Source organism: Syngnathus acus, chromosome 2, assembly GCF_901709675.1.
Source record: "Syngnathus acus chromosome 2, fSynAcu1.2, whole genome shotgun sequence".
NCBI classification, from domain to species: domain Eukaryota; kingdom Metazoa; phylum Chordata; class Actinopteri; order Syngnathiformes; family Syngnathidae; genus Syngnathus; species Syngnathus acus.
Window position 1 is genome coordinate 25,640,782 of NC_051088.1, and position 23,217 is coordinate 25,663,998.

A 23,217-nucleotide genomic window follows, 5' to 3' on the forward strand; every position below is an offset into this window, starting at 1 on the left:
CAACACTTTGATGCGTGTCACTGGAGCGCAGCCGACCATTTTCTCCCCAACCAAACTAATGGGCATGTATAAAAGCACATTACACGCCGGCTGACAAGCCAATGATTGCCGGCGACAGGCGGCAATTCACTCCTCAGCTACGACATTCATCACCGACTTGGACCGCCAAGAGCACTTGACACAAGGACGGACCCGCCGCCGTCCGTAAGAATTTCCGACGTGCCACAAGATGAATTGGTTACCTTGTTTGTCAGCAAAGGCTCGGGCTGTAAATGGGACAATGCAGCCAGGCTCCTCTGTCACTCTTGACCAAGCCGTGCCCACGAGTGAGACGCGAGCGACCAGAAAAAGCGTCCCTTTGTTTCTCCCGCCGCTCACGGATGCAGCACGTCGCCGCCGGCCCACGTCAGGCTGCACGCAAACGGGCTTTCCGCTACTTGCTTGCTCCCCAAACGGGGCAGGGCCTCTCTGTCTCCGTCTCTGCTCGGGCTGAGCAAAGCGCAACAATAACCGCAGTGACACGCCGAGCGAGCAAACGTGTTTGTTGTTTGGACGGCAATTAGGAAAAAGGGTCACGCTGGCGTTGTTTTTATGCATGCATTTGTAACAACTGTGATTAGATGAATGCAAGCTATTCAGCAGGGACAATCTGACCGACCGCAGAGCCTGTTAGCACTCAGCCCTGCTCCATCACTCCTCTCTTAAAAATCCATATCCGCATTCCTGGCTGGAGCGTGGGCTCCTATCAAAGATACAGAGGCTAAACAATCGGAACAGATGCCGGGGATAACGCCTAGCCCCCGACCGACCCAGCGTAACCGTGGAATCATCTTTTGGCCGGGAAACAAACAACAACACACGCGCAGCCATTAAACAGCTGCAACGTTTGCACGGGCGGCATAAGGAGAGGCGAGCGTGCGTTCGGGTTGAGAAAACACGCTTGCCCTGGGCGCCGCGGCGGCGGCAGCGGTGGCGGCGCGCTTCTCCACACTGCCGCCGCCGCATCAAAGTCGAGCCGTCGGCCGTCAATGGCCTTTGGACCATCGGCCCAATGAAACGACTATGGGAAAGACGAGACCAGTAAAATGGGGTGAGAAAAGAGGAGACTGCCCGCGGCCCGCCTTGCGGTGGAGTCTGGGGAATGCCGAGTCAAAGCGTTGACCTTGAAAGCGGCAAGAGAGAGACCAGAGTCAGAGAGAGAAGAGAGGAGAGGAAAGCTCCCCGGTGAGCCAGCCAGCTTTTACTGCGACATGCCATGCGATACTTCCTGCAAGGGAGCCCAGGGCCACCAACAAAGCCACTAGTGGGCGGATGCTGAAGCACCAACCTGCCGCCGCCACCAACAAAGCCACTAGTGGGCGGATGCTGAAGCGCCAACGTGCCGCCGCCGCCGCCACCACCGGATTACAAGTGCAAATGCAACCAGAGCCAGAGCCAGAGCCAGAGCCAGAGCCAGAGCCAGAGCCAGAGCCAGAGCAGAGCAGCAAAAAGACAGGAAAGAGGGATGGAGGAGGGCAGAGAGAGACAGAGACAGAGAGACAAGGGAAGCAAAAAGCCATGGCTCCTTTTGGGGTACCGCTCTCTCTGACAGTGATGAATGCATTTCAAGCCGGAGAAGCATGAAGGTGGCCATTGAAAAGTCTGCGTGGGTTCAATGCGAGCTGAATCAGTTGGCGCTTCTCTTTGAATCAACGCACATATGTTATATTATTCTTCAAGAAAGGTGCCTCACTCTGGCCTTTGGAATCGTTGGAGCACATCTCCTCATCGGACGCAGTGCGGGCACAACGTTCAGAGCAAGAATGCGGAGAGACCCGAGCAGAGCCAGTCAGAAGAGGAAATGCAAATCCAAAAGAACAGGCTGCGCTTCGGCTCTTTTGAGGCCGACCGACCGAGGCTTGAGAAGAGGCCCGAAACACCGCCGTCCGTCCCCGATGAGCGCTGCCCTATCCTTAGCATCCAAAGGGACGGCCCGCACTTGATGAAAGCATTCTCTGCCCGCTCTGTTAACTCTTCTGCCCGGCCTCTGGAATTCCATCACGTCTCACATTTGACTGCCGTCCTTTGGTGAACGACGGCTAGCTTTTCTTGCTCCGCCAGAAGACCTTCACTCACGCGCACGGAGACCAAAGACGGCGAGGTGAACGTTTGTCCGGGGCGGCAAGGGGGGGGACACCTCCTTTGTGTGCGGTGTGGCGCTCCTCCGTTTATCTGGCTCCACGCTCTTAATTAAAGACGGCGCACGGCTATTAATTGTCAAGCCGCTTCAATGTTATTCCCCATTGAATGGGCCGGCCGGAACAAAGGTGTCTCGTCTCGGCCGCCGTGTCGGAGTCGAACAAAGGGCCAGAGGCACGACTTGACAGGGAGCCGGTGAATTTGCCGTTATCGCAAGAGAGAAAAGGCGCCTTTCGTACCTATTTGAGCTTTCCTTTTCCCTGTTGACGTTTGAGGAGAAACCAGACCCCCAATCAATCGGAGCCGCTTCCCCTTTGCAAGCCGCCATTCTGCCGCTAGCGGCGGGCACATTCCTCAACCTGGTCATGATTCAAAGAGACGAGCTTGCGTTTACGGGGAAATTCTTTTGGCAAATTGAGCAAACAAATCCATAAATAAATAAACAAGTAAGCTGTCGACGATGAATGAGACCACGGCGTCTCATTCGGAGCCAACGTGAGCGCCGGCCGGCCGATCGGCCGGCCAGCCGAAATCACAATGTCAACAGAAAGAACGGAACTCCTATTTGCAATCCTCCCAGACTGTACACTATGAGGCTCAAGTGTCATTTGTTGGGGTTGGTCCGGCTGGAGTTGCCGTAGCGTGGCGAGTCCATCTGAGTAGCCGCTCTACCGACACCAAGCGTAGTAGTTTTGTGTACGTTTGCTTTTCTCCCCAGCCGGGATTGGCGCTAAGCCTTTCATCCAATCCATCTCACCTCTCGGCTTATTAAACGTGGTTAACATTCATCCCAAGGTCTTGCGCAGAAGAGCGCCGGCCGGGGGAACGCGCTGCACTGCGCAATGAGAAAACAACTGACGGCGCCGCCGCCCGGCTTGTGTGCGGATTGAGACATGCTGGGATATCTTCCATTTGACCCCACTCGTCAATGAATTACCACCATTAGTGGGACCGACGCTGAAATCAGCCCGCCGTGGCATCTCCCTCGCCACTTTGTTGACCGGATGTGTGTGTGTGTGTGTGTGTGTGTGTGTGTGTGTGTGTGTGTGTGTGTGTGTGTGTGTGTGTGTGTGCGCGTGTGTGTGTGTGTGTGTGTGTGCGTTTGACGGACAGCCGGCCATTAGCACGGAGATGGCTACATTTGATTGTGCGAGGCCGCGGTCTGACCGAGAAAGGCTGACAGAAAGAGAAACTGACAGGCATGCGGCCGGCCAGCGAGTCTTGGCATGTGCCTATCTCACATACAAACACACACGCACACACACACACACACACACACACACACACACAATTTGGAGGCTGTTTGGTCCTTCTTTCCAATACATCAAAATGACATGGTGAGCACGCGTTGTGTCACAAGAGGGAATGCTGCCTGTCTGCCTGCCCGCCTGCCTGAGTGTAGTGGGCCAGACCAGACCAGGTGCGGAGGCAGAACTGAGAGCCAAAGGAAGGAGTCTGTGCCTTCCGACTGAGCTTCCCAACCAGCCCCTTCCATCCTGCTGTGAGGCGAGGCGAGGCGAGGCGAGGCGAGGCCAACCCTAACCCTAACCCTAACCCTGGCCTCACAGCAAGACAGGACGCAAGTCTCCTCTTGTCTGTGGCATCTTCCTCTGTGTGGAAATTACAGCTGTCTCCTCTTCTCTCTCATCTATTATTCAGCTTTTAATTTGGCCGTTTGAGGCGGGCCCTCCTTTGGTGACAAGTAAGCCTCCGCTAAACAGGTAGCACCTTATCCACCACACTAAATCCAGCACACGAGAGGCGGAGAGCATGCGCTAATTGACCATTAGAGGAGTTATCGATATGGCCACCCATCCCTTTCCTCGTTATCCCTTCCATTCAAATGTAATTTTATCGCATCGTTTCAGAGGCTTTCTCGTCTCGTCTCGAGCGCATCCGGCTTGAGCCGGTTGGCGTAAAGCAATTCGTCCATCCCGTGACAAAGAGTCTCCGCCTTCAAAGGCTTTTGCAATTAGGACTTTGCAAAAGTTCCCAAATTGCGCTTCTCGGGCCACGAGTGTAGTCGGGCGAGAAGAAAGCCGTGGCCCTCCGCTGGGATCGATGGCTCATTGTACCTCAAGTGTCAGCAGAGCTAAGGATCGATAGCACTCAATAGTCTATTAATAGGCAAGTCGCGCGACCGCCGGAAGCGGCAGCCTGTCCACGGGAGCCAAGGAAGCCAGCCGGCTTTCAGGCCGGCATCTCTTCTTTCTTCTCTCCGTCTGAGATGGGAGGCTTAGTTGGCGCGCCTCTCCCCTCCCCCACCAGTCAAATATGGCGCACGTAGCAGCGCATATGCCTGCTACGTGCGTCTTCAGCTAACACAAAAGCCTCCGTTTGTGTTGATGCCAAGCAGTCAGACTCCAGCTATGCAGACGCCCGCATCACATCAAACAAATATTGCTATTGATCTGCACTCTTCATTTCCTCTCACCTCGAAAGCAAATCAAGGAGAGAGCAGGAGCCTGCGCACTTACAAGGACCCGATGGCGAGATATTTCTCTGAGAAAAGAGGTAAGCGGTCATATTTGGAATCGTGAAAACCCATTGCTTGTGCAGTCTACAGGGAGGGAAGGCGCCCGCCCAGCCGCCCATCTGCAGTTCTATCACAACCCAGTAGAGGTTGTGAATGAGCAGCGTCCCATCACGGGACGGTCCCTCGCTACTTGAGCGCCTTTTGCGGGACCTGGCATCGGTCACGGCACGGCGTGCCGGCCATTCGTCAGGCCGGCACTGGCATCCCTCCCCGGTGCATGGCCGCCCGCCCGCCCGCCCGCCCACAGACTGAGCACGTCTCCTCCGCCTGATTCAAGCCCTGGTATGTTTGTGCAAGTGGATTTAGAGTTCTTTGCTGAGACGTTTCCCCCCTTTATTGAGGCCGCCGCGCTCAAGCCGGTCTTGAATTATGACAAAGGCAGGCAGCCCACCGCTTTTGCCGTTAATGAAGGATGCTTGAAAGACAATGGCCCCAGGCAGCTTCTATCAATAACAATGAACAAGGAAGACGTCTTCTTGTAAAATATTTAAGTTTCAGCCACGGTGTAAATCCTCCGCTCCTTGTCTCTTCAGAGCAAGGGCAGGGAAGAGAGATGAAGCGCGTTCCCAGCCATTAGCACTCATTTGAAGAAGCGAGCGGAATTCAAAGCCAGGCCAGGCCGCATTTGTAAATCAGGCACATTGGGCCCGCCCGCCCACCGGGCGGCCGCGCCTTTTCAAATTCCGACAGGCATAAATTAGCCATAGATAAGCGCAAAGTAATGCACTGGGGATGAACGGGGGCTGGCTGGCGGCCTGGCGGGCTGGCGGGCGGGCTGGCTGGCTACGTTGTACGCCGCTCCAGAGGCCACCATTCATTTGGATTCAATTGATAGTCGGAAGAATGTCAAACCCTGGCGAGAACACCAGCCGCCACAAAAGGACTCATTTGAATAGCGTCGGCGCGAGCCAATGACGCGGAGAAAGGAGCCGGGTCACAAGGCTCTCGGATATTTCTTTCCCGACAGTGACGGAGGCGGGCGTGCTAAGGAGGCTGAAAAGCAAATTTAGCCCAGCGTTACATCCCGACCGAAACTGCCATTTAAACGCATTCAAAGCTCTTTGACTTTGGAGGGAGGTCTCCGTCTGTCCCCTCACACGGGCCTCTGCTTGAAGATGGCAGGAAGCCGAGGGCGGCCGTCGCACTTTTGCTCCGTGCGGGGAGAACGCCACTTTCCTCGAAAGCCCCCTGAACCTGAACGAGCACGCTCATTCATCTCTGCCATTGGAATCCAGTCGCCATCCCAGATAAGTCTCCTTTTTACTGACGGGGCAAGATGCGTCAGTGTCGCCGCCACGCAAACAAGGAGGCCAGGCAACTTATTCATGCCAAACACGGCTCCACTTTCAACTTTCTCATGCCCCTTGAGCAAGTCTCTCTTTCTCTCGCAGTTTTTTTTTTTTTTTTTTTTTAATTAGAGAGATCCCCTTGTTCCCGTTGTCTCTACGATAGCGCTCCTCCCTGCTGGAAATACTTTCGATAACATATCTTTCAATTACAGTTGGGTTGCGAATATCACGCGGGCCTTTCGGCCGGCTTTGGTGCTTTCCAGCCGCGCACCAGCACAGAGACACGTGGACTGCCATGGGAGGCCTGGCGTTTTATCTGCAAGCCGGGCCAACGCTTATGAGGATGCGGGCTGCCGGCAGATAGCGGATGGTCGCAACGTGTCGGTGCCGAGCCGGCGCCGACACGTTGCGCCCATCCGCTATCTAGCGGTCCTCTAATTCCTTACCTGCTCTGCTTCCCCTCCTCACAATGACAGGCGCACAGATTGAGGGCTAAGATTAGCCGCCCGCCGCTTTCTCACAGAAGGCCGGCGAGATACAGTATGGAGAATGAATGGCCTCGTCATCTTGTCAAAGCTGTAACCTTGGCAACAGACGGACTACTATTTCTGTCCCCCGGCCCCGACGGCCGCCGCGATAACCGAAGCGAAGCCGGTCCGTTTGAGTCACGCGGGCCCGTCGCGAGAGGCCCAGGTGATGAACGACAGCAGCGATTGAGCTAGAAAGCCACGTTGATTGAAGAATCATCATTCCGCTGGATGTCCTCGCTGTTATTTGCCCGCACGAGCCACGGATTTTGCGCTTCAAAGGAATTTCCAAGGTGGAACAAAGCCAAAATATTCATCATCAACTGGAGGAAATACAGCAGCCAGAGTATCTGACAAAAAGCCGAAACAATGGAGCGCCAAAGTACTGGCCCTTTACCATCTGTCACCACAATCTCTTGCCTTGTCTCACCACTGCCTTATGTTTGCGCGACGACGACGACGACAACAACCGCAGCCACTTGAAATCTCCCAAAGTCTCGTGTGTCGACAAAACCAACGCTGAACATGTTGGGCGCAAAGCCACCACTAAGCCGGCTGGCGTCACGTTTACCAAGGTGGGGTGTTAGTCCGGCCGTGTGCCAGCCGCCAGAGGCGCCGAGCCTCCGTTCTGCGGCCGTGGCGTTTGACCTTCAGCACATTCAGCGAGGGCACCGCTGGCTGGCTGGCTGGCTGGCTGGAGTTTTTGCAACGCCTCGTTTGATACTCATTTATGCAAGCATTCCATCAATTGGGCAGGCTTGTTAGCAACACCGGCCTCTGGCGGGTGTCAAATGTTGACGTTTTTTGGCCGCCGGTTCACGAAAGCTTCCGCAGTCGACGGCGAGCCGTGTCGTGCATCCACGCAACTAGCGCGACGTGAAAGCCTTTAGGACGAATCCCCACCCGCAGTGTGTAAACACGCTATCCCGGCTCGCTAATCCTTGAATCTTGAATCTATTCAAGCATCCCTCCGACGAGAGGCGAGGCGGTGGAACGTCTGCTTCCCTCGTGTGCACATGCTCTTTTTGCCTCTGTGACCAAATGGAAATAGCAGCACTTGAGGACGGGCAATTTCGCCGCCAGTGCTTCTCTGCCTGCGCCTCCGAGACGGGCCGACTGCCCGACGGGGAGGATTAGGAAGACGGCTCTTTGATCAGCTGAGCCGGGCCATCCCGTCTCCTCTGTCGCCCCCTCTGTCGCCTCCCCTGTTGCCCCCTCTGTCGCCTCCCCTGTCGCCCCCTCTGTCGCCTCCTCTGTCGCCCCCTCTGTCGCCTCCTCCATCGCCCCCTCTGTCGCCTCCTCCGTCGCTTCTTCGGTCGCCTCCTCTGTCTGTCCTCTTTGCTCTCCGTCCCTCCCATCCCATCCCATCGCGGCGTGGCGTCCCGGGGGAGGAGGCGCCCGCCGGCGGAAGCCAAAGAGGGGATGAGGACAGTGCAGCAACTCGGGAAGTAATCCTTGTTCTGACTCAGCACTTGCTTCACTCCCTAACCACTCGGGAGATAAGTGGAATGGAATTGAAGTGACACAAGTGCCGCATGGCCGCACTCGGGCAAGTTTCTCAAAGCTGCGCCGTCTGTTGCCGCACGGATTTGTTTGCAAATGTTGGGGGCCGGCGCGAGGGCCTCCCGTTTTAGATTTGTGTAGCGGGCCAAGCGTCGGGATTTCACTGGTGGCTAATGGTCGAGCTGTGCTGAGCAGTTACGCAGACGGCAGCACATCTGTGTGGCCAGCCAGCCAGCCAGCCAGCCAGCCAGCCAGCCAGCCAGCCAGCCAGCCAGCCAGCCAGCCAGCCAGCCAGCCAGCCAGCCAGCGCTCCCTCCCGAGCACAGTGCGCTAGCTACAAGTCTTCCACACCTCCTCGGCCTCCGTTCATGATTTATCCAGAACGCCGGACTCCTGGAATGCAGGCTGCGCACCGCCTTATTAGGAGCAGGAGAGGCTGGACAGCATTAGCAGGATGACACCATCAAAAATATATCCAGCGCTCTCAAATGTGGGAGGCAAGGCAAGGCTGTGTTTTAGATTGGAGTTTATCTTGAACCCATTTTATGTTGTTTCATTAAATACAAAGAATCATAATAGTACATAGATATCCAAAGTCATGAATGGTTTTAGCTGACCTAAGAAAAAAAGCGCCACGTACGGTCAAGCGAAAGGAAATGACTGCGTGTTCTTCATGGTAATTCTCTGCTTAGTCAAATTGTTACGCAGAAGAAATAGGGAGCCGCTGCTGATGCTTATCTGTTGTGACATTCCATGGCACCCGTGCGCTTTTTTCTCCTCCTCTCATTTTTTTCAGCGGCCTGCCTGGAGGAAGGCAATCTGCCACCGCCTCACTTATTGAGATCTGTCTGGGACGGAGTCGCCGTCTCGTCCGGCACGTCTTCATCTATTTGTTGTCTCGCGGCGGCTCGCTTGACGGCACGCTCGCAGTTAAGCGGCGATGGCCTAGCTGCCCGCCACAGCCAATACAGCCGCCCAGAGAACTGGCGCCGCTGTCATAGTACAATCGGAGGCCTCCACAGAGGAATCATTTGCATTGGCCGCGTGCAAACTCATCTCCCGTTTTGCACCGAACTTTCACACTTGAGAGGCGATGATGGCGAAAAGGTGACATCCCAAAAGCTTTTTCCATGCATCTTGCCATGCCATCAAGTCATGCGCCGTGGGACGAGGCGAGCGCAACGGGGCGAGCCGTGCAGCTTTGCCCAATGCAATACAATTCAATGCATCCTTCTTGATCTGGCATGCTTGAAATGCAAAGCCTAGCCATGGCGAAGCCTAGCCATGGCGAAGCCTAGCCATGGCGAAGCCTAGCCATGGCGAAGCCTAGCCATGGCAAAGCCTAGCCATGGCAAAGCCTAGCCATGGCAAAGCCTCGCCTCGCCTCGCCTCACGCTCCCTTGGCACACAGCAATGTGTCCAAAAGTGTAATAGGCCGCTTTGATTGTTAGGGCGGGAAAGAATCTCCTTCCTCCACAGAGTTGCAGGAGCACGGCGAGCGAGAGTGTTGCCCTTCCCCTGTGGCGCTGAACGAGGCCCAGCGCGTGCATGCGAATGCGCGCGTCTTGATTATGCAGGTACAATTGCAAAGCGGCAGAGTCGCCGGGTCAGCGTGCCATGGCTCATCGGTTCAGGCGCTCGCCTCCATCACTTTAATGAACTCCGCTGAGGGGCTTGGGAAACGGCCCCTTGTTAAAGATTGGCCACAATCAGACTTGGACGAGAGGGAAGGGCAACATGCCACGGCCGCTGCCACCGCCACTAAAAATAGGCCCTCCGAACCAAGTCAGTACACGGCTAGCCGAATGGCCCGTGATGACGTTTGCCCTCCTGGCAAGTGGCATCTGGGCTAGTTGCGCTCTTGACTTCAATTTGAGCAAAGAACTCCCAAAAGCGGCAAGGGAGCAAAAACTCACAAAGAAGCGAGTGAGCGAGCGAGCGAGCGAGAGTGGCCCAAAGACTGAGGGCAAAGCGCACACCTGGACACCAGGCTTATGGGCGAGGGTGGGAAATGGACTCAAACAAAAAGAGGGCTCAGGAGCCAGCCCACAGAGTTTCCGCCGCAACTTTTCTTTCTTCTTCTTCTTCTTCTTCTTCTTCTTGTTGCAGGCCGCAAAACAAACGGACTCGGGTGCAAAAGGGGCGACGACTACTGGAGGGGAGCAAAAAGCGCCTGAAAGTACAGCCCTGCAAATGATTGGATGATTAGAAAGAATGTCTTTACCTACGGTGAACATCAAATGGATTCAACTAATTAAGTCATGATGGCAATTGTTGGTAGAGTCGCTTTGCTTTGCTTTGCTTTGCTTCCCCTCGTCTCTTCTTATTACTGTCGTCTCGGTTCACCACCTTCACTCTACTCTTGCGTAATTCTCACAAGTTCAATGAGAACATTTGCATTGGTTTTTTTTCCCCATTTGGACTTTCCACCTGCCGAGCGAGCGAGCGAGCGAGCGAGCGAGCGCATGGACCTGAGGTGAAAAGAAGGCAAATGAAAGCAAACGTACCTACCCCTTTGCCAGGATGGATTATTTGTACGTACGCCAGTCAAATGTTTGTTTTCCAATTTCATCACGATCGCGGCTTGATTTTGCACTTTGGCTACTTTTGCAAGGGCGCAACGATTCGCGCTTAGCGTGGCATGTCAGCATTGTTGCACATAAGCGTGAGGCAATCTAACGGACGGCGCCATCGATGTTGGGAAACAAGCAAAGTGTTGTTTTATGAGCCCATTACGGGATACTTTCCACAATGAGAAGTGTTCCCGGGGGTGCTAAAGGACAGATCTGTATCGCCTTGTTTGTGGATCAATTGGAGGGCTTTAATTAGCCCAGCCTGGGTCAGGTCAGGGCGGGGCGGACCAGGTAAAGCTCATCACCGAGCCAGCGCACAGGTGCCCAAGGCCCTAATCTCGCTGCACATCTCAGTGAAATTAAAGCGGCAAATGGGAAATTGATTTCTAGCAGCCATGGCAATATCTCCTTTTGTCTGGCGGACACGAGGTGGGCTCGCTCTCACTCGCCACCTAACCTTCATTACTGAGACGGAGGACCGGTCCGGACGACAGCCGCCGCCGCGCTGCCGCCGCTGTGTTGTCGCCGCCGGTGCAGCCATCCGGCCAGTGTACTTAACTCGCCCTAGGTTTTGCGGGAGGCCTTAGCCAGGTGAACAATATGCAGCTTCATATATTATGTACGACGGAAGGGCCGAGTCCTGCCGCCCCATTACTCAAAGGCCAAAGCGCCCGCGGCCAGTGTTGCGCTGAGAGCAGATAGAGCGCACGGAGCCGAGGAAGGCGTCGCTCACCACTCGGCCGTAAATCTCACATGTCGCTCGCCTGCCCGGCTGGGGCCCTCACTCCCTCCCTCCCTCCCACTTTGCAGGCGGCCACATGCGCAAACGCTCATAAAAGCCCATCGGGTCGGACGGTCGGGGAAATTCCCTTCACGTAGCTCAACATTCTGCTTCCACGCTGGTGAGTATCAATCCTTCCTCCGCCCTGCTAATAATAGCGCTAATTGTCGGCTTCCCGGGCCGCATCGCAAACGCCGAGGACGCTCGCATGACAAGTGCCTGGCGCCAAACCTGGCTATAAATAACACCGGCGGGCGCAGCGACCGGCACTCTGCACAATTTCCACTCCATCATCTGGCTCGTAAAACATTTAGCGTCTCCGTACCAAAATATTTGCCAGCGCTGGGGGGAAAAAAGACAGACGCACACAATTCCTGCCTCTGTCCTCCCTCAAAGACCTTTCCCGCTTGGGTGGGAGCACAACAATATGCTAATTTGTCTTAGCCGACGTGCCCGCCCGCATCAAGGCCACCCCCGAGCCTTCCGCCGAGCCTTCCGCCCGAGCCTTCCGCCCGAGCCTTCCGCCCGAGCCTTCCGCCCGAGCCTTCCGCTCAAGCCTTCCGCTCAAGCCTTCCGCCCGGCAAATCAAATGACGGCCTGTGCTCTCTTTCACACGGTGCCTGTCCACATCCATTGGTGTCTTTCACCTGTCCCTTGAACCATCTCCCGTCCATCCGTCCACCGACGCTGTTCATCCAGCACGGGGCGGCTCCAGAGCAACGGTCCATGCGGGTCCCGGAAAAAACCTTTTTGCTCACGTAAGGAGAATGGATGGCGTTGCGACTTTCCCGCGGGCCATCACCTTTATGACATTTCTACCCCAGCGCATATTCACACAAGTGGCAATTAAGACTCCCCTGTCATCCACCTGCAGCCCCAATGAAAGCAAAAGTGACCGCAAGAAACGAAGCGAGGTGTGCGAGCGCCCGCCCACCCGCCATGCAGTATCATTGACTTATTTACCGCTTCATGTATTTGAGGCGGGGAGGCAAATGTTACGAGCTAAGACGAGGGGATTTCATCTCCTTTGAGAAATGTGGCCCCATCCCAAATTAAGATCAAAGGACAACATTGGTACGGGTGTCATCGAGAGATGACTGGACTCCCAAAGAGCAACGCAGCTGAGCTCCTATCAGCAAGATCATGCTCCTGCTTCTCCTCCAGGCACATTTGGGGGGAGTTCAGACAGCAGGGGACCGACACATCAAATAAGGCCAAAGGGGAGGTTGATGAGCGAGCGAGCGGCGAGCAATCTGCCAGTTCACATTGAGGAAAGAAGGAGGAAGAAGAAAAGACGCCTTACCTGTTGTGGCCACAGCACAGACATGAAAAAGAAGAGAGCGGCTTTGTTAGCTGGATGTGGAGAGACGGGGCCTTTCCCAAAGGGATTCCCAAAATCACAGCCACAATTTGCATCCATTCCTTGGCTTTACCATCCATAAGCAAGATGGACGGCAGCGGATGTAAGACACGGCCAACAACAATATACCAGTCGCCCAAAACCAATAAGAGCGCCAGAAAAAAAAAGGCAACGTTGTGACTAGAAGAGAGCAGGCAGGCAGCCCTGCAGGCAGGCAGCCCTGCAGGCAGGCAGCCCTGCAGGCAGGCAGCCCTGCAGGCAGGCAGCCCTGCAGGCAGGCAGCCCTGCAGGCAGGCAGCCCTGCAGGCAGGCAGGCAGGCAGGCAGGCAGGCAGGCAGGCAGGCAGGCAGGCAGGCAGGCAGGCAGGCAGGCAGGCAGGCAGGCAGGCAGGCAGGCAGGCAGGCAGGCAGGCAGGCAGGCAGGCAGGCAGGCGATGATCAAGTGATTGGCGGTGGACTCTTTGGGATCACAACTCGGGGGGGGGGGGGTGATCGCTGATAGCTCGGCCTGACTTTCCTGAAGAGTGAGGTCGGACTTCGGACCTCTTCATGTCACGCTGGCTGACGTGGATGACTGGCTCCCCATTTCTATTCCTATCATAAACGCAGGAATTCGAAATTCATGGAATCCTACACCAAGCCCCCAAATTGGTGTTTACAAACAAGTGCGGCGCTGGCTTGGCTATAGCAACATATCGCACGTCTAACCTTGTACAAGACGCCTCTTTGTCCAAGCTCCTTCATTAGGATTCATGAATCGTCAAGGAAAACAATTCTCTGTCCGTCGCTGAATAGCAGATGCTGAAGATGGAAAAAAGCGCTCTCCAGATGGATTGGACTTTTGCTTCCGCTTGCGACCCGACCGCACAGTAGGCGCAAAGTCTTGCGCAGGCGTTTTACATTCTTGAATCAAACATTTTCCAAGTCAGGACTTTGACGCACATTAGCACATACGCAAACCGACGCGCCCAACGTGAAGCAAACGATTGGCGAGCGAGGTCGCAGAAAGGACGCCTTCCCTCTGACACGTATTTGGCTCCGATTAACGGCAAGTCGACGGCAAAAAGATTTGCGGCACGGTGGCTGCTTAGCGCGTGTCGGCGCCGAGATTGGGCTGGCCAAACTTTCGGATCGGAGGCCAGCTGCGCTTCCGACGAGAGCCTGGAGAGCTCTAATTGACGTGACCTTTAATTGCTTGTTCAGGGCGGGGGAAAGAAGGGGAAGGCTGAGGCTGAAGAGGCGGCCGGGCCCCGTGGATTGGATAATTCAAGCTGAATAACAAACACCTGCGCCGGCCGGCCACGCTGCTCCCTTCCAAACATTAAGCGCTCTCTGACTCGTATTGCATGGGAACCCGCGCAAGCCAAACGACAACCAAATTTGCCACGTCTTGTGCCCAACTGTGATCGTGAGGGCACCGACGGGCAAAGCTGAGCGACCCTGGCGTGATTTCCGCCAGGACAAAAACGGCCTGCTTTCGCGTGAGATCAAGAAAAGAAATGCGGAGGAGAGGGAAGCCCGAGTGCCGCTCGCTCGCTCGCTCAAATAAGCGCCGCAGGAACAGCGTCAAGGTCGTTGTCAGGACAAAAGCAGGTGAAAGCGAAGACTGGAATGCTTTTAGTCTGCTCCCTCCGGGCCACTACTGGACAGGGAACCCTTTTGCCCACTAGAACGCCATTCCGGCTGACAAATCGTCATTTCATTCCGTAGCATTTAAGCGCTGACACGGATAGCGCAAAAGAAGAAATGTGGGCGTGTGAGCGTGTGCGTACTCTCTAATGAACGTTCAATTAAAAAAAAGAGCAGGCGCAAGGCAAAGCGGGCCCATAAAAGCGCCTTCCAATCGACACAAGATAAAACAGCTCTTGAATGTTGTGCTGCTCCTCCCTCCCCTCCCCTCCCCTCCCTGACGGGACGCAGGGTGGCTTTTGATAGCAAAATGATGACGATGGATTCCAGTCAACTCATCTGAATCCTGAAAGACGAGGGATGGCCATCTCCATCAGAAATGAATGAGCCAAGCAGACTCATTGGGAATGCTAAGGTCTGTTGAGGATATCGTGCGTGGCGTGGCGTGGCCTATTTGTTGCCCGTCTTGCCACCATTTCTCGACGACAAGCGGCCATCTTGGTGTGCAAAGTGAGATCATTGAGTGAGGGGAGAAGCTCCGTGGACGTCACTTCCAACCGCCACTCGCTTGCGTTTGGTGACGCTGCCGATTTCGCCCCCTTTGCTTCTTGTTTTTTCCCTCATCTTGGCTCCCATTATCGGCTCAGCCCCATACAACATAACGTAAGGCCGCATTAAGGCTTTTTATTCCTGTCTCGATCGGAGCCACGTCGCATGTGCAAAGAAAGGGCGCTCCGACAGCGAGCCGTCCCGCGGGGCGTCGGACCTTGGCGTCGATGCTTCTCCCCGGATTCTGCTGAGCAATGGCAAAAATGATATCGGCGGACAGCGGGTGATCCATAAAAGCTGTCTCGTTAATTATTCCTCGGCGGCAAAATGGTCGCGCGGGGCGGGCAAATCTGTGGCAGACACAGGAGAAGCCGAGCGCTTGCTTGCTCGCTCGCTCGCTCGCTTGGCCGTTCTTGCCTGTCCACGCGAGCCAACTGCCATGCAGCCTTCAAGTCCACGTCTGTGTATGTTCATTTAAGTATAAGAACAAATGAACAGTGCACCAAATGCAGGCTTGCGGCATTGGCACGCACGTTTCGGGCGCACAATGACGGCAGCCGCTCAATAAGCAATCTGCACGGATGATCTCCAAGTGGATTGAGCGGCCAGCGTCTGAGAGCGCAAAGCACATCTCGGGCCTCCAAAGAGTGGAAGGGCGTTTATCGCACTCGAGCGTCATGTTCCGTCTATGGCTTCACGCACTGCCCACCCGCCTGCCAGCGCAAGAGGAATGAGAAGAAAACCATTAGCTTAGCTGGCCATCCGTGACCTTGATATTATGATGGCGCTTTCTTCCTCCACCAGCCCACACACACTCTCACACACACACACACACTCTCACACACACACACACACACACTCTCACACACACACACTCTCACACACACACACACACATACCCTCTCCCTCTCCCTCTCCCTCTCCCTCTCCCCTGGCCTCGGGAGGTTCCCAAACTTTCTGGTTTCTTCTCCAACCACAAACCAACGCTGCGGAGGAAAGAGGTGGCTCCCTTGTATTAAGTTAAAGTTAAAGTCCCAATGATCGTCACACACACATCTGGGTGTGGTGAAATTTGTCCTCTGCATTTAACCCATCCCCGTGTGATTTTAATCCATCCCCTGGGGAGAGGGGAGCAGTGAGCAGCAGCGGTGCCGCGCTCGGGAATCAGTTGGTGATCTATGTATGCAATACATGCAGCAACAGCAGCAGCACTTTGCAATCCCTGCCCGCCGATGCAAAGACAAAGGCTTCGGACCGCTCGGGAATTCTCATCCTGTCGTAGGATGCGATAGAAATCTGTAGCGCGCCGCCGCCAATGAGTCTCATTGACGTGTCACATGATGATATGATTTCCGTGCCACCTGACTCCGCCGAGCATCCGTGCGTCGAGTTCACGAAAAACAACTTGAGATTCTATGGAGCCCACTTCAAAGAGGCCCCGGCAGACCCGATTAGCGAGATCCCCGGCTTTGGCTGCTAAATCTGGAAATGCCCTATGACCGTCCGACGAACTTGACGTCTTTTCAGAAGGGCTGCTGATTCATGGGCCCCGATACGCTTCGGGGGGGAGAAATGTAGGACAAGACTTGGGAGGGAGGGACGGAGGGAGGGAGGGAGGGAGGGAGCGAGCGCAAAAAGGAAGCGGGTGCAAAAAAAACAAACGCAAATGGCAGAGGTCGAGTGAGAGCGCAGGCCTTTGATGGCAACCCGTCACCAATGGCAAAAATGTTGCACCCTGGTTGCAATGAATCGCAACCTCTCCAAACGTACGGAAGCAAAGCTTGTGTACGAGTGCATGGTTTGCAATGATCAAAATAAGCTTTCTTTCTCGTTCTTTTCACAAAGGGGCAGCAGGAAATGCAAAGACGTCAACGACGATGAATGAGTCCACCCATTCGGCAGTAATATCACTCACAGACAGAGGCTGAGCCAATGCAAGTGAAGCGAGCGGCTAAAGCGGGCCTGGAGATGAACCTTTGGCATCAGATGGCAGCCAGGCGTGGCAGCCAGGCGTGGCAGCCAGGCGTGGCAGCCAGGCGTGGCAGCCAGGCGTGGCAGCCAGGCGTGGCAGCCAGGCGTGGCAGCCAGGCGTGGCAGCCAGGCGTGGCAGCCAGGCGTGGCAGCCAGGCGTGGCAGCCAGGCGTGGCAGCCAGGCGTGGCAGCCAGGCGTGGCAGCCAGGCGTGGCAGCCAGGCGTGCCGGCCGGCGTGCCAGCCAGGTACGCCGTCACTATCCGGTCAAGCCTTCTTGGTTAGCCCTCAATCTGCCTGCCTTTTCTCTTTCACGTGATCACAAGCAGACAAAGTCCTGCGGGATACAAAATGCTCGCTGCCAAACGTCAGCGCCAGCTCCTTCCTCCGCCCGCCCTGTCCGACTCCAGCCTGGCGAGCCAAGAAAGGCACTTATAAAAAAGAAAACAAAGCCATACAATGCAATGAGCCCTTGGGGGTAAAGAGCAAAGGAATCAAGCAGACACTTCCACGGTCAACGCTAATAAGCTCTGACCTCGACAAGCTAGCCCGACAGGCGCCTGTGAGAAAAGCCCGACGAGGTTCTCATTCCGCAAAGCGACGACGACGAGTCACTTGCGAGGACTTGCGGCGTCCTCGTTTCGATGCATTAGAGTCCTCGCCAAACACGCAAACAAACAGACAAATAAATAGGCCTTGTGGCTTGAGCCAGTGTGCGTGCGTGCGTGCCGTGTCATTAGCATAGAGTGCACCGTTTTACCACTACTGGATGAATGACACGCACAAAAGAGATTTGCACTTCAACGGAAGAAACACAACTCGTACATCTTTGTGCGTGTGAAAAGGCCCCACTTTAGTGGACTCATTGGATTTTCACCAAAAAAGAAAAACAACAACAAAAGACAGGGCTGGAAGACAAAGGTAGGCAAGGTAGACAAAAGTATCGGGACGCTTGTCCCGATGCTCCCCACTTTGCAGCTTGCCGCGTGGCCGTTTTTGCCTGGACTAGAGCTTTGCCAGGCCCTGCCCTGCCCTGACGGCTCTGCTGTGTCACAACCAATTGGCCAAAATGTCAATGGGGCCGGAGGCGTCGGGGTCACGCTCCAGTCACCAGGCTCATGGTGGCCGGGGGGAGGCGGCCCTCTCAGAGTGTGACATTTCCCGACGACTCCTCCCAGACGACGGAATTGATCGTGCATACCAAAGCACAAGGCCACCGGCCTCCGAAATACACAACGCGTACAAGGATGGCTGGCGACAAAACAAAAAATCGCCGTTGAGGGAGGGAGGGATGGAAGCCTGGGATCAAGCCAGAAACCTGAGAGATGAAAAGATGTGCGTGCGTGCGCCCGCCCGCCCGCCTCTTCCACCGCAATCTTTTTCACGCTAGAGGAGCAAAGGGAACGGAAAGCAACACTTTCTCCCCGTCCGTCCGCCCGCCCGCCCGCCGCCGCACCTGCTTGATCTCAGTTGCATTGCAGACATTTGGCGCTCCCCACGACATCAGTCCGCCCGCCTGCCGACGCTGGTAAACAAACAAGCAAACAGAGCGCGCGCGCGAGCGAGCGACGTCGGATCTCTGCCTGGCAGATGTGTTAGGAGCTCACAACACATTGCGGAAGCGCAGCATAATTACCATGATAATGCTCTCCGTTCCACAAAAAAGCATCCTGACATCTGACATGCGCTACGCTACGTAGGGCTCCTCTCTCAATCTGCAAAATCTCATTCTTATCGCATTTGCATGAGTGTGTTTGCCACTTCAGGTTGCGCTTGTTGATTTCTCACCTCAGTTTGCAACATTCGAAGCACACGGCCGGGGGGGGGGTTCCGAGGGGGTGCAATGCAGGCCCCGGTCCGGACCGCAGCCCGAATCCCATTGACTGATAAAAGGCTGGCCAGCCCCGTATGAGGCCAAAAGCAAATGGCCTGTGCTCTCTTCTCTTTCCACCCCACTGCCAGAGAAAATGAGCTTCAGCAGTCCAGCTGCTGTGACAAAATGACACAAGTGACAAAATCTTCCGTTCGGCCGTCACCATTGCGAGAAGGCGAGCGACCGCGTCGACGCCTACCGAGCTGACTGTCTGACTGTTGGCGAACGTCAAACGACGGGGTCGTCGGACCTGCGAGTCAGACTCGGGAAATCTTTGTTGGCATGGAAGCGGCTAATGTGGAGGCAAAGTGAGAAAGCACGTCACAATGAAGAACGCTCCAAAAAGCCAACCTCTGTCCACGCAGAGCTCAAGTCTACACAAAGCAACCCTCATTAAAGTCGAGTCAATGGCAAATTGCTGGAGTGGCTCGCAACGCAGGCAAGAATGAATTAGTCTTTAGCAGAGCTAACGGCGAGACGGGGGCGCTTGAGAAGTTGCTTTTGCAGGATCCTCCCCGCCGCCCGCCGAAATCAGGTCAATGACGGCCGGATGGTCCAGGATCCTGTGCGGCCGAGCCCGCCCTCTGCTTGCGAGAAAAATCGCAAGAATAAAACCTCTCGGGGATGGTCTCCGATCCAAGGTGGCTACTTTGCCCTCGCCACAGAAGATGTGTTGGTGAATCACCAGATAACAAATGCTTGTGACACATTACGCTGAATGAATAAAACGCAAGTCAAGTTCCAAATGCTCGTGTATTCCATTATCGCGCTCCGAGAACCTCCCTCGGTCCGAGTCGACGACGGCGAGGGCTCCTCTTCTCCATCCAGCAAGCGCACTGCTCCGGGCTGCAACCGCCCGCCCGCCACCTGTCTGCAGCGAGCGCTTCCGCCCGCCCGGGCTCGGTCCTGGCAACATTTGGCCGCGAGGGACACGCTATTCGCAAAACGTTGTCGGCCTGCTTTCGCCGGGTGACTTGATCGCCGCCATCGGCTAACGCAACTTTGGTTTTCATACTTAAAAAAGCGAGTCGAGCGACGTTTAATGCAGTCGGACATTTTCCAAAGGGCTAAAGTTAGGAAGCGTCAAGACGGTCGCGTGGCCCAGTGCGGAAAGGAGGCCCTGCCAAATCGATCCCGAGCAGCGCGCACCAGCCAACTCATCACGTTGACCAAAACAAGCAAGCAAGCAAACGGCCATGGTTGGGATACAAATGGCAACACAATCAAAAGGTAGCAAATTAAAAAGGAATGAAATGATTACCACGCCAATGCAGGCAGGCAGGCAGGAGGTCAGGGGGCAGAGTATGAGAGAGCATGGATGGTCCTGGAAGAAATAAACAAGGAGTTGACGTAAGTACACGGTGGACAAGATGCAGCGCTCAGCAAAATGAGATTGGCGCTGGCTGGCTAGCTGGTTGGCTAGCTGGCTGGATAGCCGGTTGGCTAGCTGGCTGGCTAGCTGGTTGGCTAGCTGGTTGGCTGGCTAGCTGGTTGGCTAGCTGGTTGGCTAGCTGGCTGGCTAACTGGCTGGCTAGCTGGCTAGCTGGCTAGCTGGCTGGCCGGCCGACTGCTGAAACCGGCCCGCTCCCGCCTTCCTCCAAGCTTACACACAAAGCAAACGTTGCAGCCCAAAAAAACGGACGCACGTCGGCGCAGGAAGCATTCCGCGCTGGAAGTTTGCGCGCCGTGCTGTCATTGTTTGGAGAAATTCTGCCAATTGCGCCACGTCAGCAGGTGCTGAATTTGCTCTGCGCACCAGTTGCCCATGTGAGCCTTTGCACGGATAGGCCCATTGCCGGTCTGCAGATCGGCAGAGAGTGGAACCTGCTCCGTATTTTGCTCAAGGGTACCGGAGGCGATTGGACTCGCTCGGTGGGGCGACTTTACGGCGTCTTCCACGGCTGCACCCAAAGCCCCCAAAAGCATTTGGGGAGCACGGAGCTTAGCATTGACTGCCAAAAGCGCCGTCTAAGTGCCATCGTACATCATTCAAACACACACACACACACACACACACACACACACACACACACACACACACACAGAGAGACAAATAAAGCGTGTGTTTTGTCGCCCGCCCCTCCCGACGAGTGCCGCGTCAGACGACAATGCTCACACGTGGCGCAATCAAGCAAAGCGTCCGCACTCAGCGGCCAAAACAATCTGCCAAGATGACACTTTTCCACACAATTCTTCAGCGTAATTACAGCTAATTGCACGGATAATTGCAATGTTGCGCTACGAAAAACAAAAACAATCTCTCGGCGGTGAAAGCCAAAGGCTCCTATTTGGCCACTTGGTCATTAGCCAGGAAAAACAAAGAAAAAGATGGAGGGCGGGAGGCTGCTCTCAAAGCAGACCCGCCGTGCTGTTCCGGCGCCTCGCTTGCGTTGCCACTAAATTGTCAGAAAGGCTTAGCAAGTTGATGATGATTTGATCCAAGTCTGCTCTTTTCAAACAAACAAACAAACAAACACAAATGAGGAACAGCAGCAGCACCAAATGTTTCTGCAGCAACAAAGTCACCCAAAAGCTTTGGTGGCATATTGCGCGAGCGGCCCCTCTTTACACATCTGGGCCCGGACGTTTCCTTTCCCTTTGTTTCATCTGCATCACCAAACAGACAGACGTTGACACAACATACACACACACACACACACACCAAGGGCATCTGCTGGCATTTTGAGTGAGTAAAAGAGAATTCTTGGCACCTTTGCCTGCTCAATTCTAAGCACAAGTGAATCCACGGTCCGCTTTTATTTGGGACTGAGTTGGCGCAAAGGTGTTTCCGCTGTTAGGATGATTGTTTTCAGCAGTGCTGCCGCCGCCGCCGCCGCCGCCGCGCACGATTCATTGTCTTTATTTGCTGTCAAACTATTCTCGGATTTGTAAACAAGCCCGTCGCCCGCTAGAGACAAACAAATCCGACAAAGCGCTTTGCGTGGCTTCCCAAACTGTTGAGACGCTTTTGCAACCTCTTTCCAATTTCCACTGAGAGCAGAGCGCTCGCTCGCTCGGTCCCTTTGGATTTCCTTTTGTGCTCACTTTTTCCAATATAGTATCAAGTCAAATATCGGAGTCCTTTTGGAATGACGAGAAGACTCTCTTCAAGTTGCGAGTCAAAGAGCTGCTACAAATAAGGCAAGTCAGCTCTCTTGAGAAGGACAACAAAGCCGTGCAAACGTCTCGGCCATTGAGGAGGAAAGGTGGGAGCGGCTGAGCGCTCAAAGCTCACATCCTGACTGAAAGGACGCCCAGTGTGACGTCGGAGGCTTTTGGAGCCTCAGTCTTTTGCCAGTCTGACGACGGACATGGTAGATTTGGAGGAATGGAGGACCAATCGGCAAAGGTGTGGCCACAGCGGCGGCGGCGACAGCCGCCTTAACTCCAGGGCCAGACGTGCCTTCAAAGCCCATTGATTTTCCAATCGAGAGCAAGTGATGACAAAGGCATATCGTAGCTTCCTTGAAAAGAATCCTCCTTTGGGGGATTCAATTTGCCTTTGGCTCCTTTTCAGCTCAGGAGCAGCAAGTCACCTTGGGCCATCAAGAAGGATTCAAAAGTCGCCGTTACGCTAAGCGTGCTAAACGTCACGCAAGCAGTAGGCGGGCCCTCCCTCCTCTCAGCCTCCGGCCTGGCTGACATTTTCTTGAGCCTGAACCCTTTGTAGCAACGTGAAGGTAGTGGCCCATCTGAAGGTTATCTGCGGAGTACCCAATGGGTCTGAGCTGCTCTTCTTCTAGGTCCTTTGGAAATGGGACGTTTTGAGCTTTTTCTTTCCCAGAGTCTTACCAATGGATAGGCTTTCAAAAATGCCCGGCCGGCATTTCGAATGAATGCGCCACGCGTGCTAGCTTTCATTTAACGGCGGCTCCGACGCTAAAGCGAGCCGTCGCTCGGTCGGGCTTTTGCCTGACGCTAACGCTATGAGCAAAAACAATCCAGAGCTTGTAAATGAAAGCAAACAACAGCGATTCAAGCCGCCGTGTCGATTCAAGCCGACCACGCCGGGCGGGCCCCGCGGCCCTTTCGGAGCAAAACGCAAACGTAGAGCTGTGCAAAGTGGGCCGATATATGAAGGGCTGCAATAGGACGGACGGACGGACGGAGCCGAGAGGGCGAGCGCAGCTGGGCCACGTTCCCGCTTTTGCCGGCAGAGGCCCACACGAGAGCGCGACTGCCTCGGACGGTGCTGGCTGGCTGGCGAAAAGCACAACGGGTGAAGCGGCTAACGGCAGCTGCGCTAGCGGCTAACGGCCGCTGCGCTAGCGTGTTACCAAAGCCGTCTCACCCTTTGTGCTTTTTCAATCAATCTTGCTAACTGTCTGGGCGCCGGCCGCTGACAAAGTCAAAAGCTGAATTATTTAGCCGGCAAGTCCAGCTGATAAATGTTGCCGGCGTGGCTCAATAGATGTGCAGACCACCTTTGGTGGGATACATGATGCAGAAAT

At 55.0% G+C, this 23,217-nt stretch overlaps 1 protein-coding gene across 1 annotated transcript in view; it reads right to left on the reverse strand.

Annotated features, from left to right (window-relative positions):
* camta1a (calmodulin binding transcription activator 1a) overlaps positions 1-23,217 on the reverse strand; it is a 90,538-nt gene that overhangs the window by 60,650 nt on the left and 6,671 nt on the right. The window lies entirely within an intron of this gene.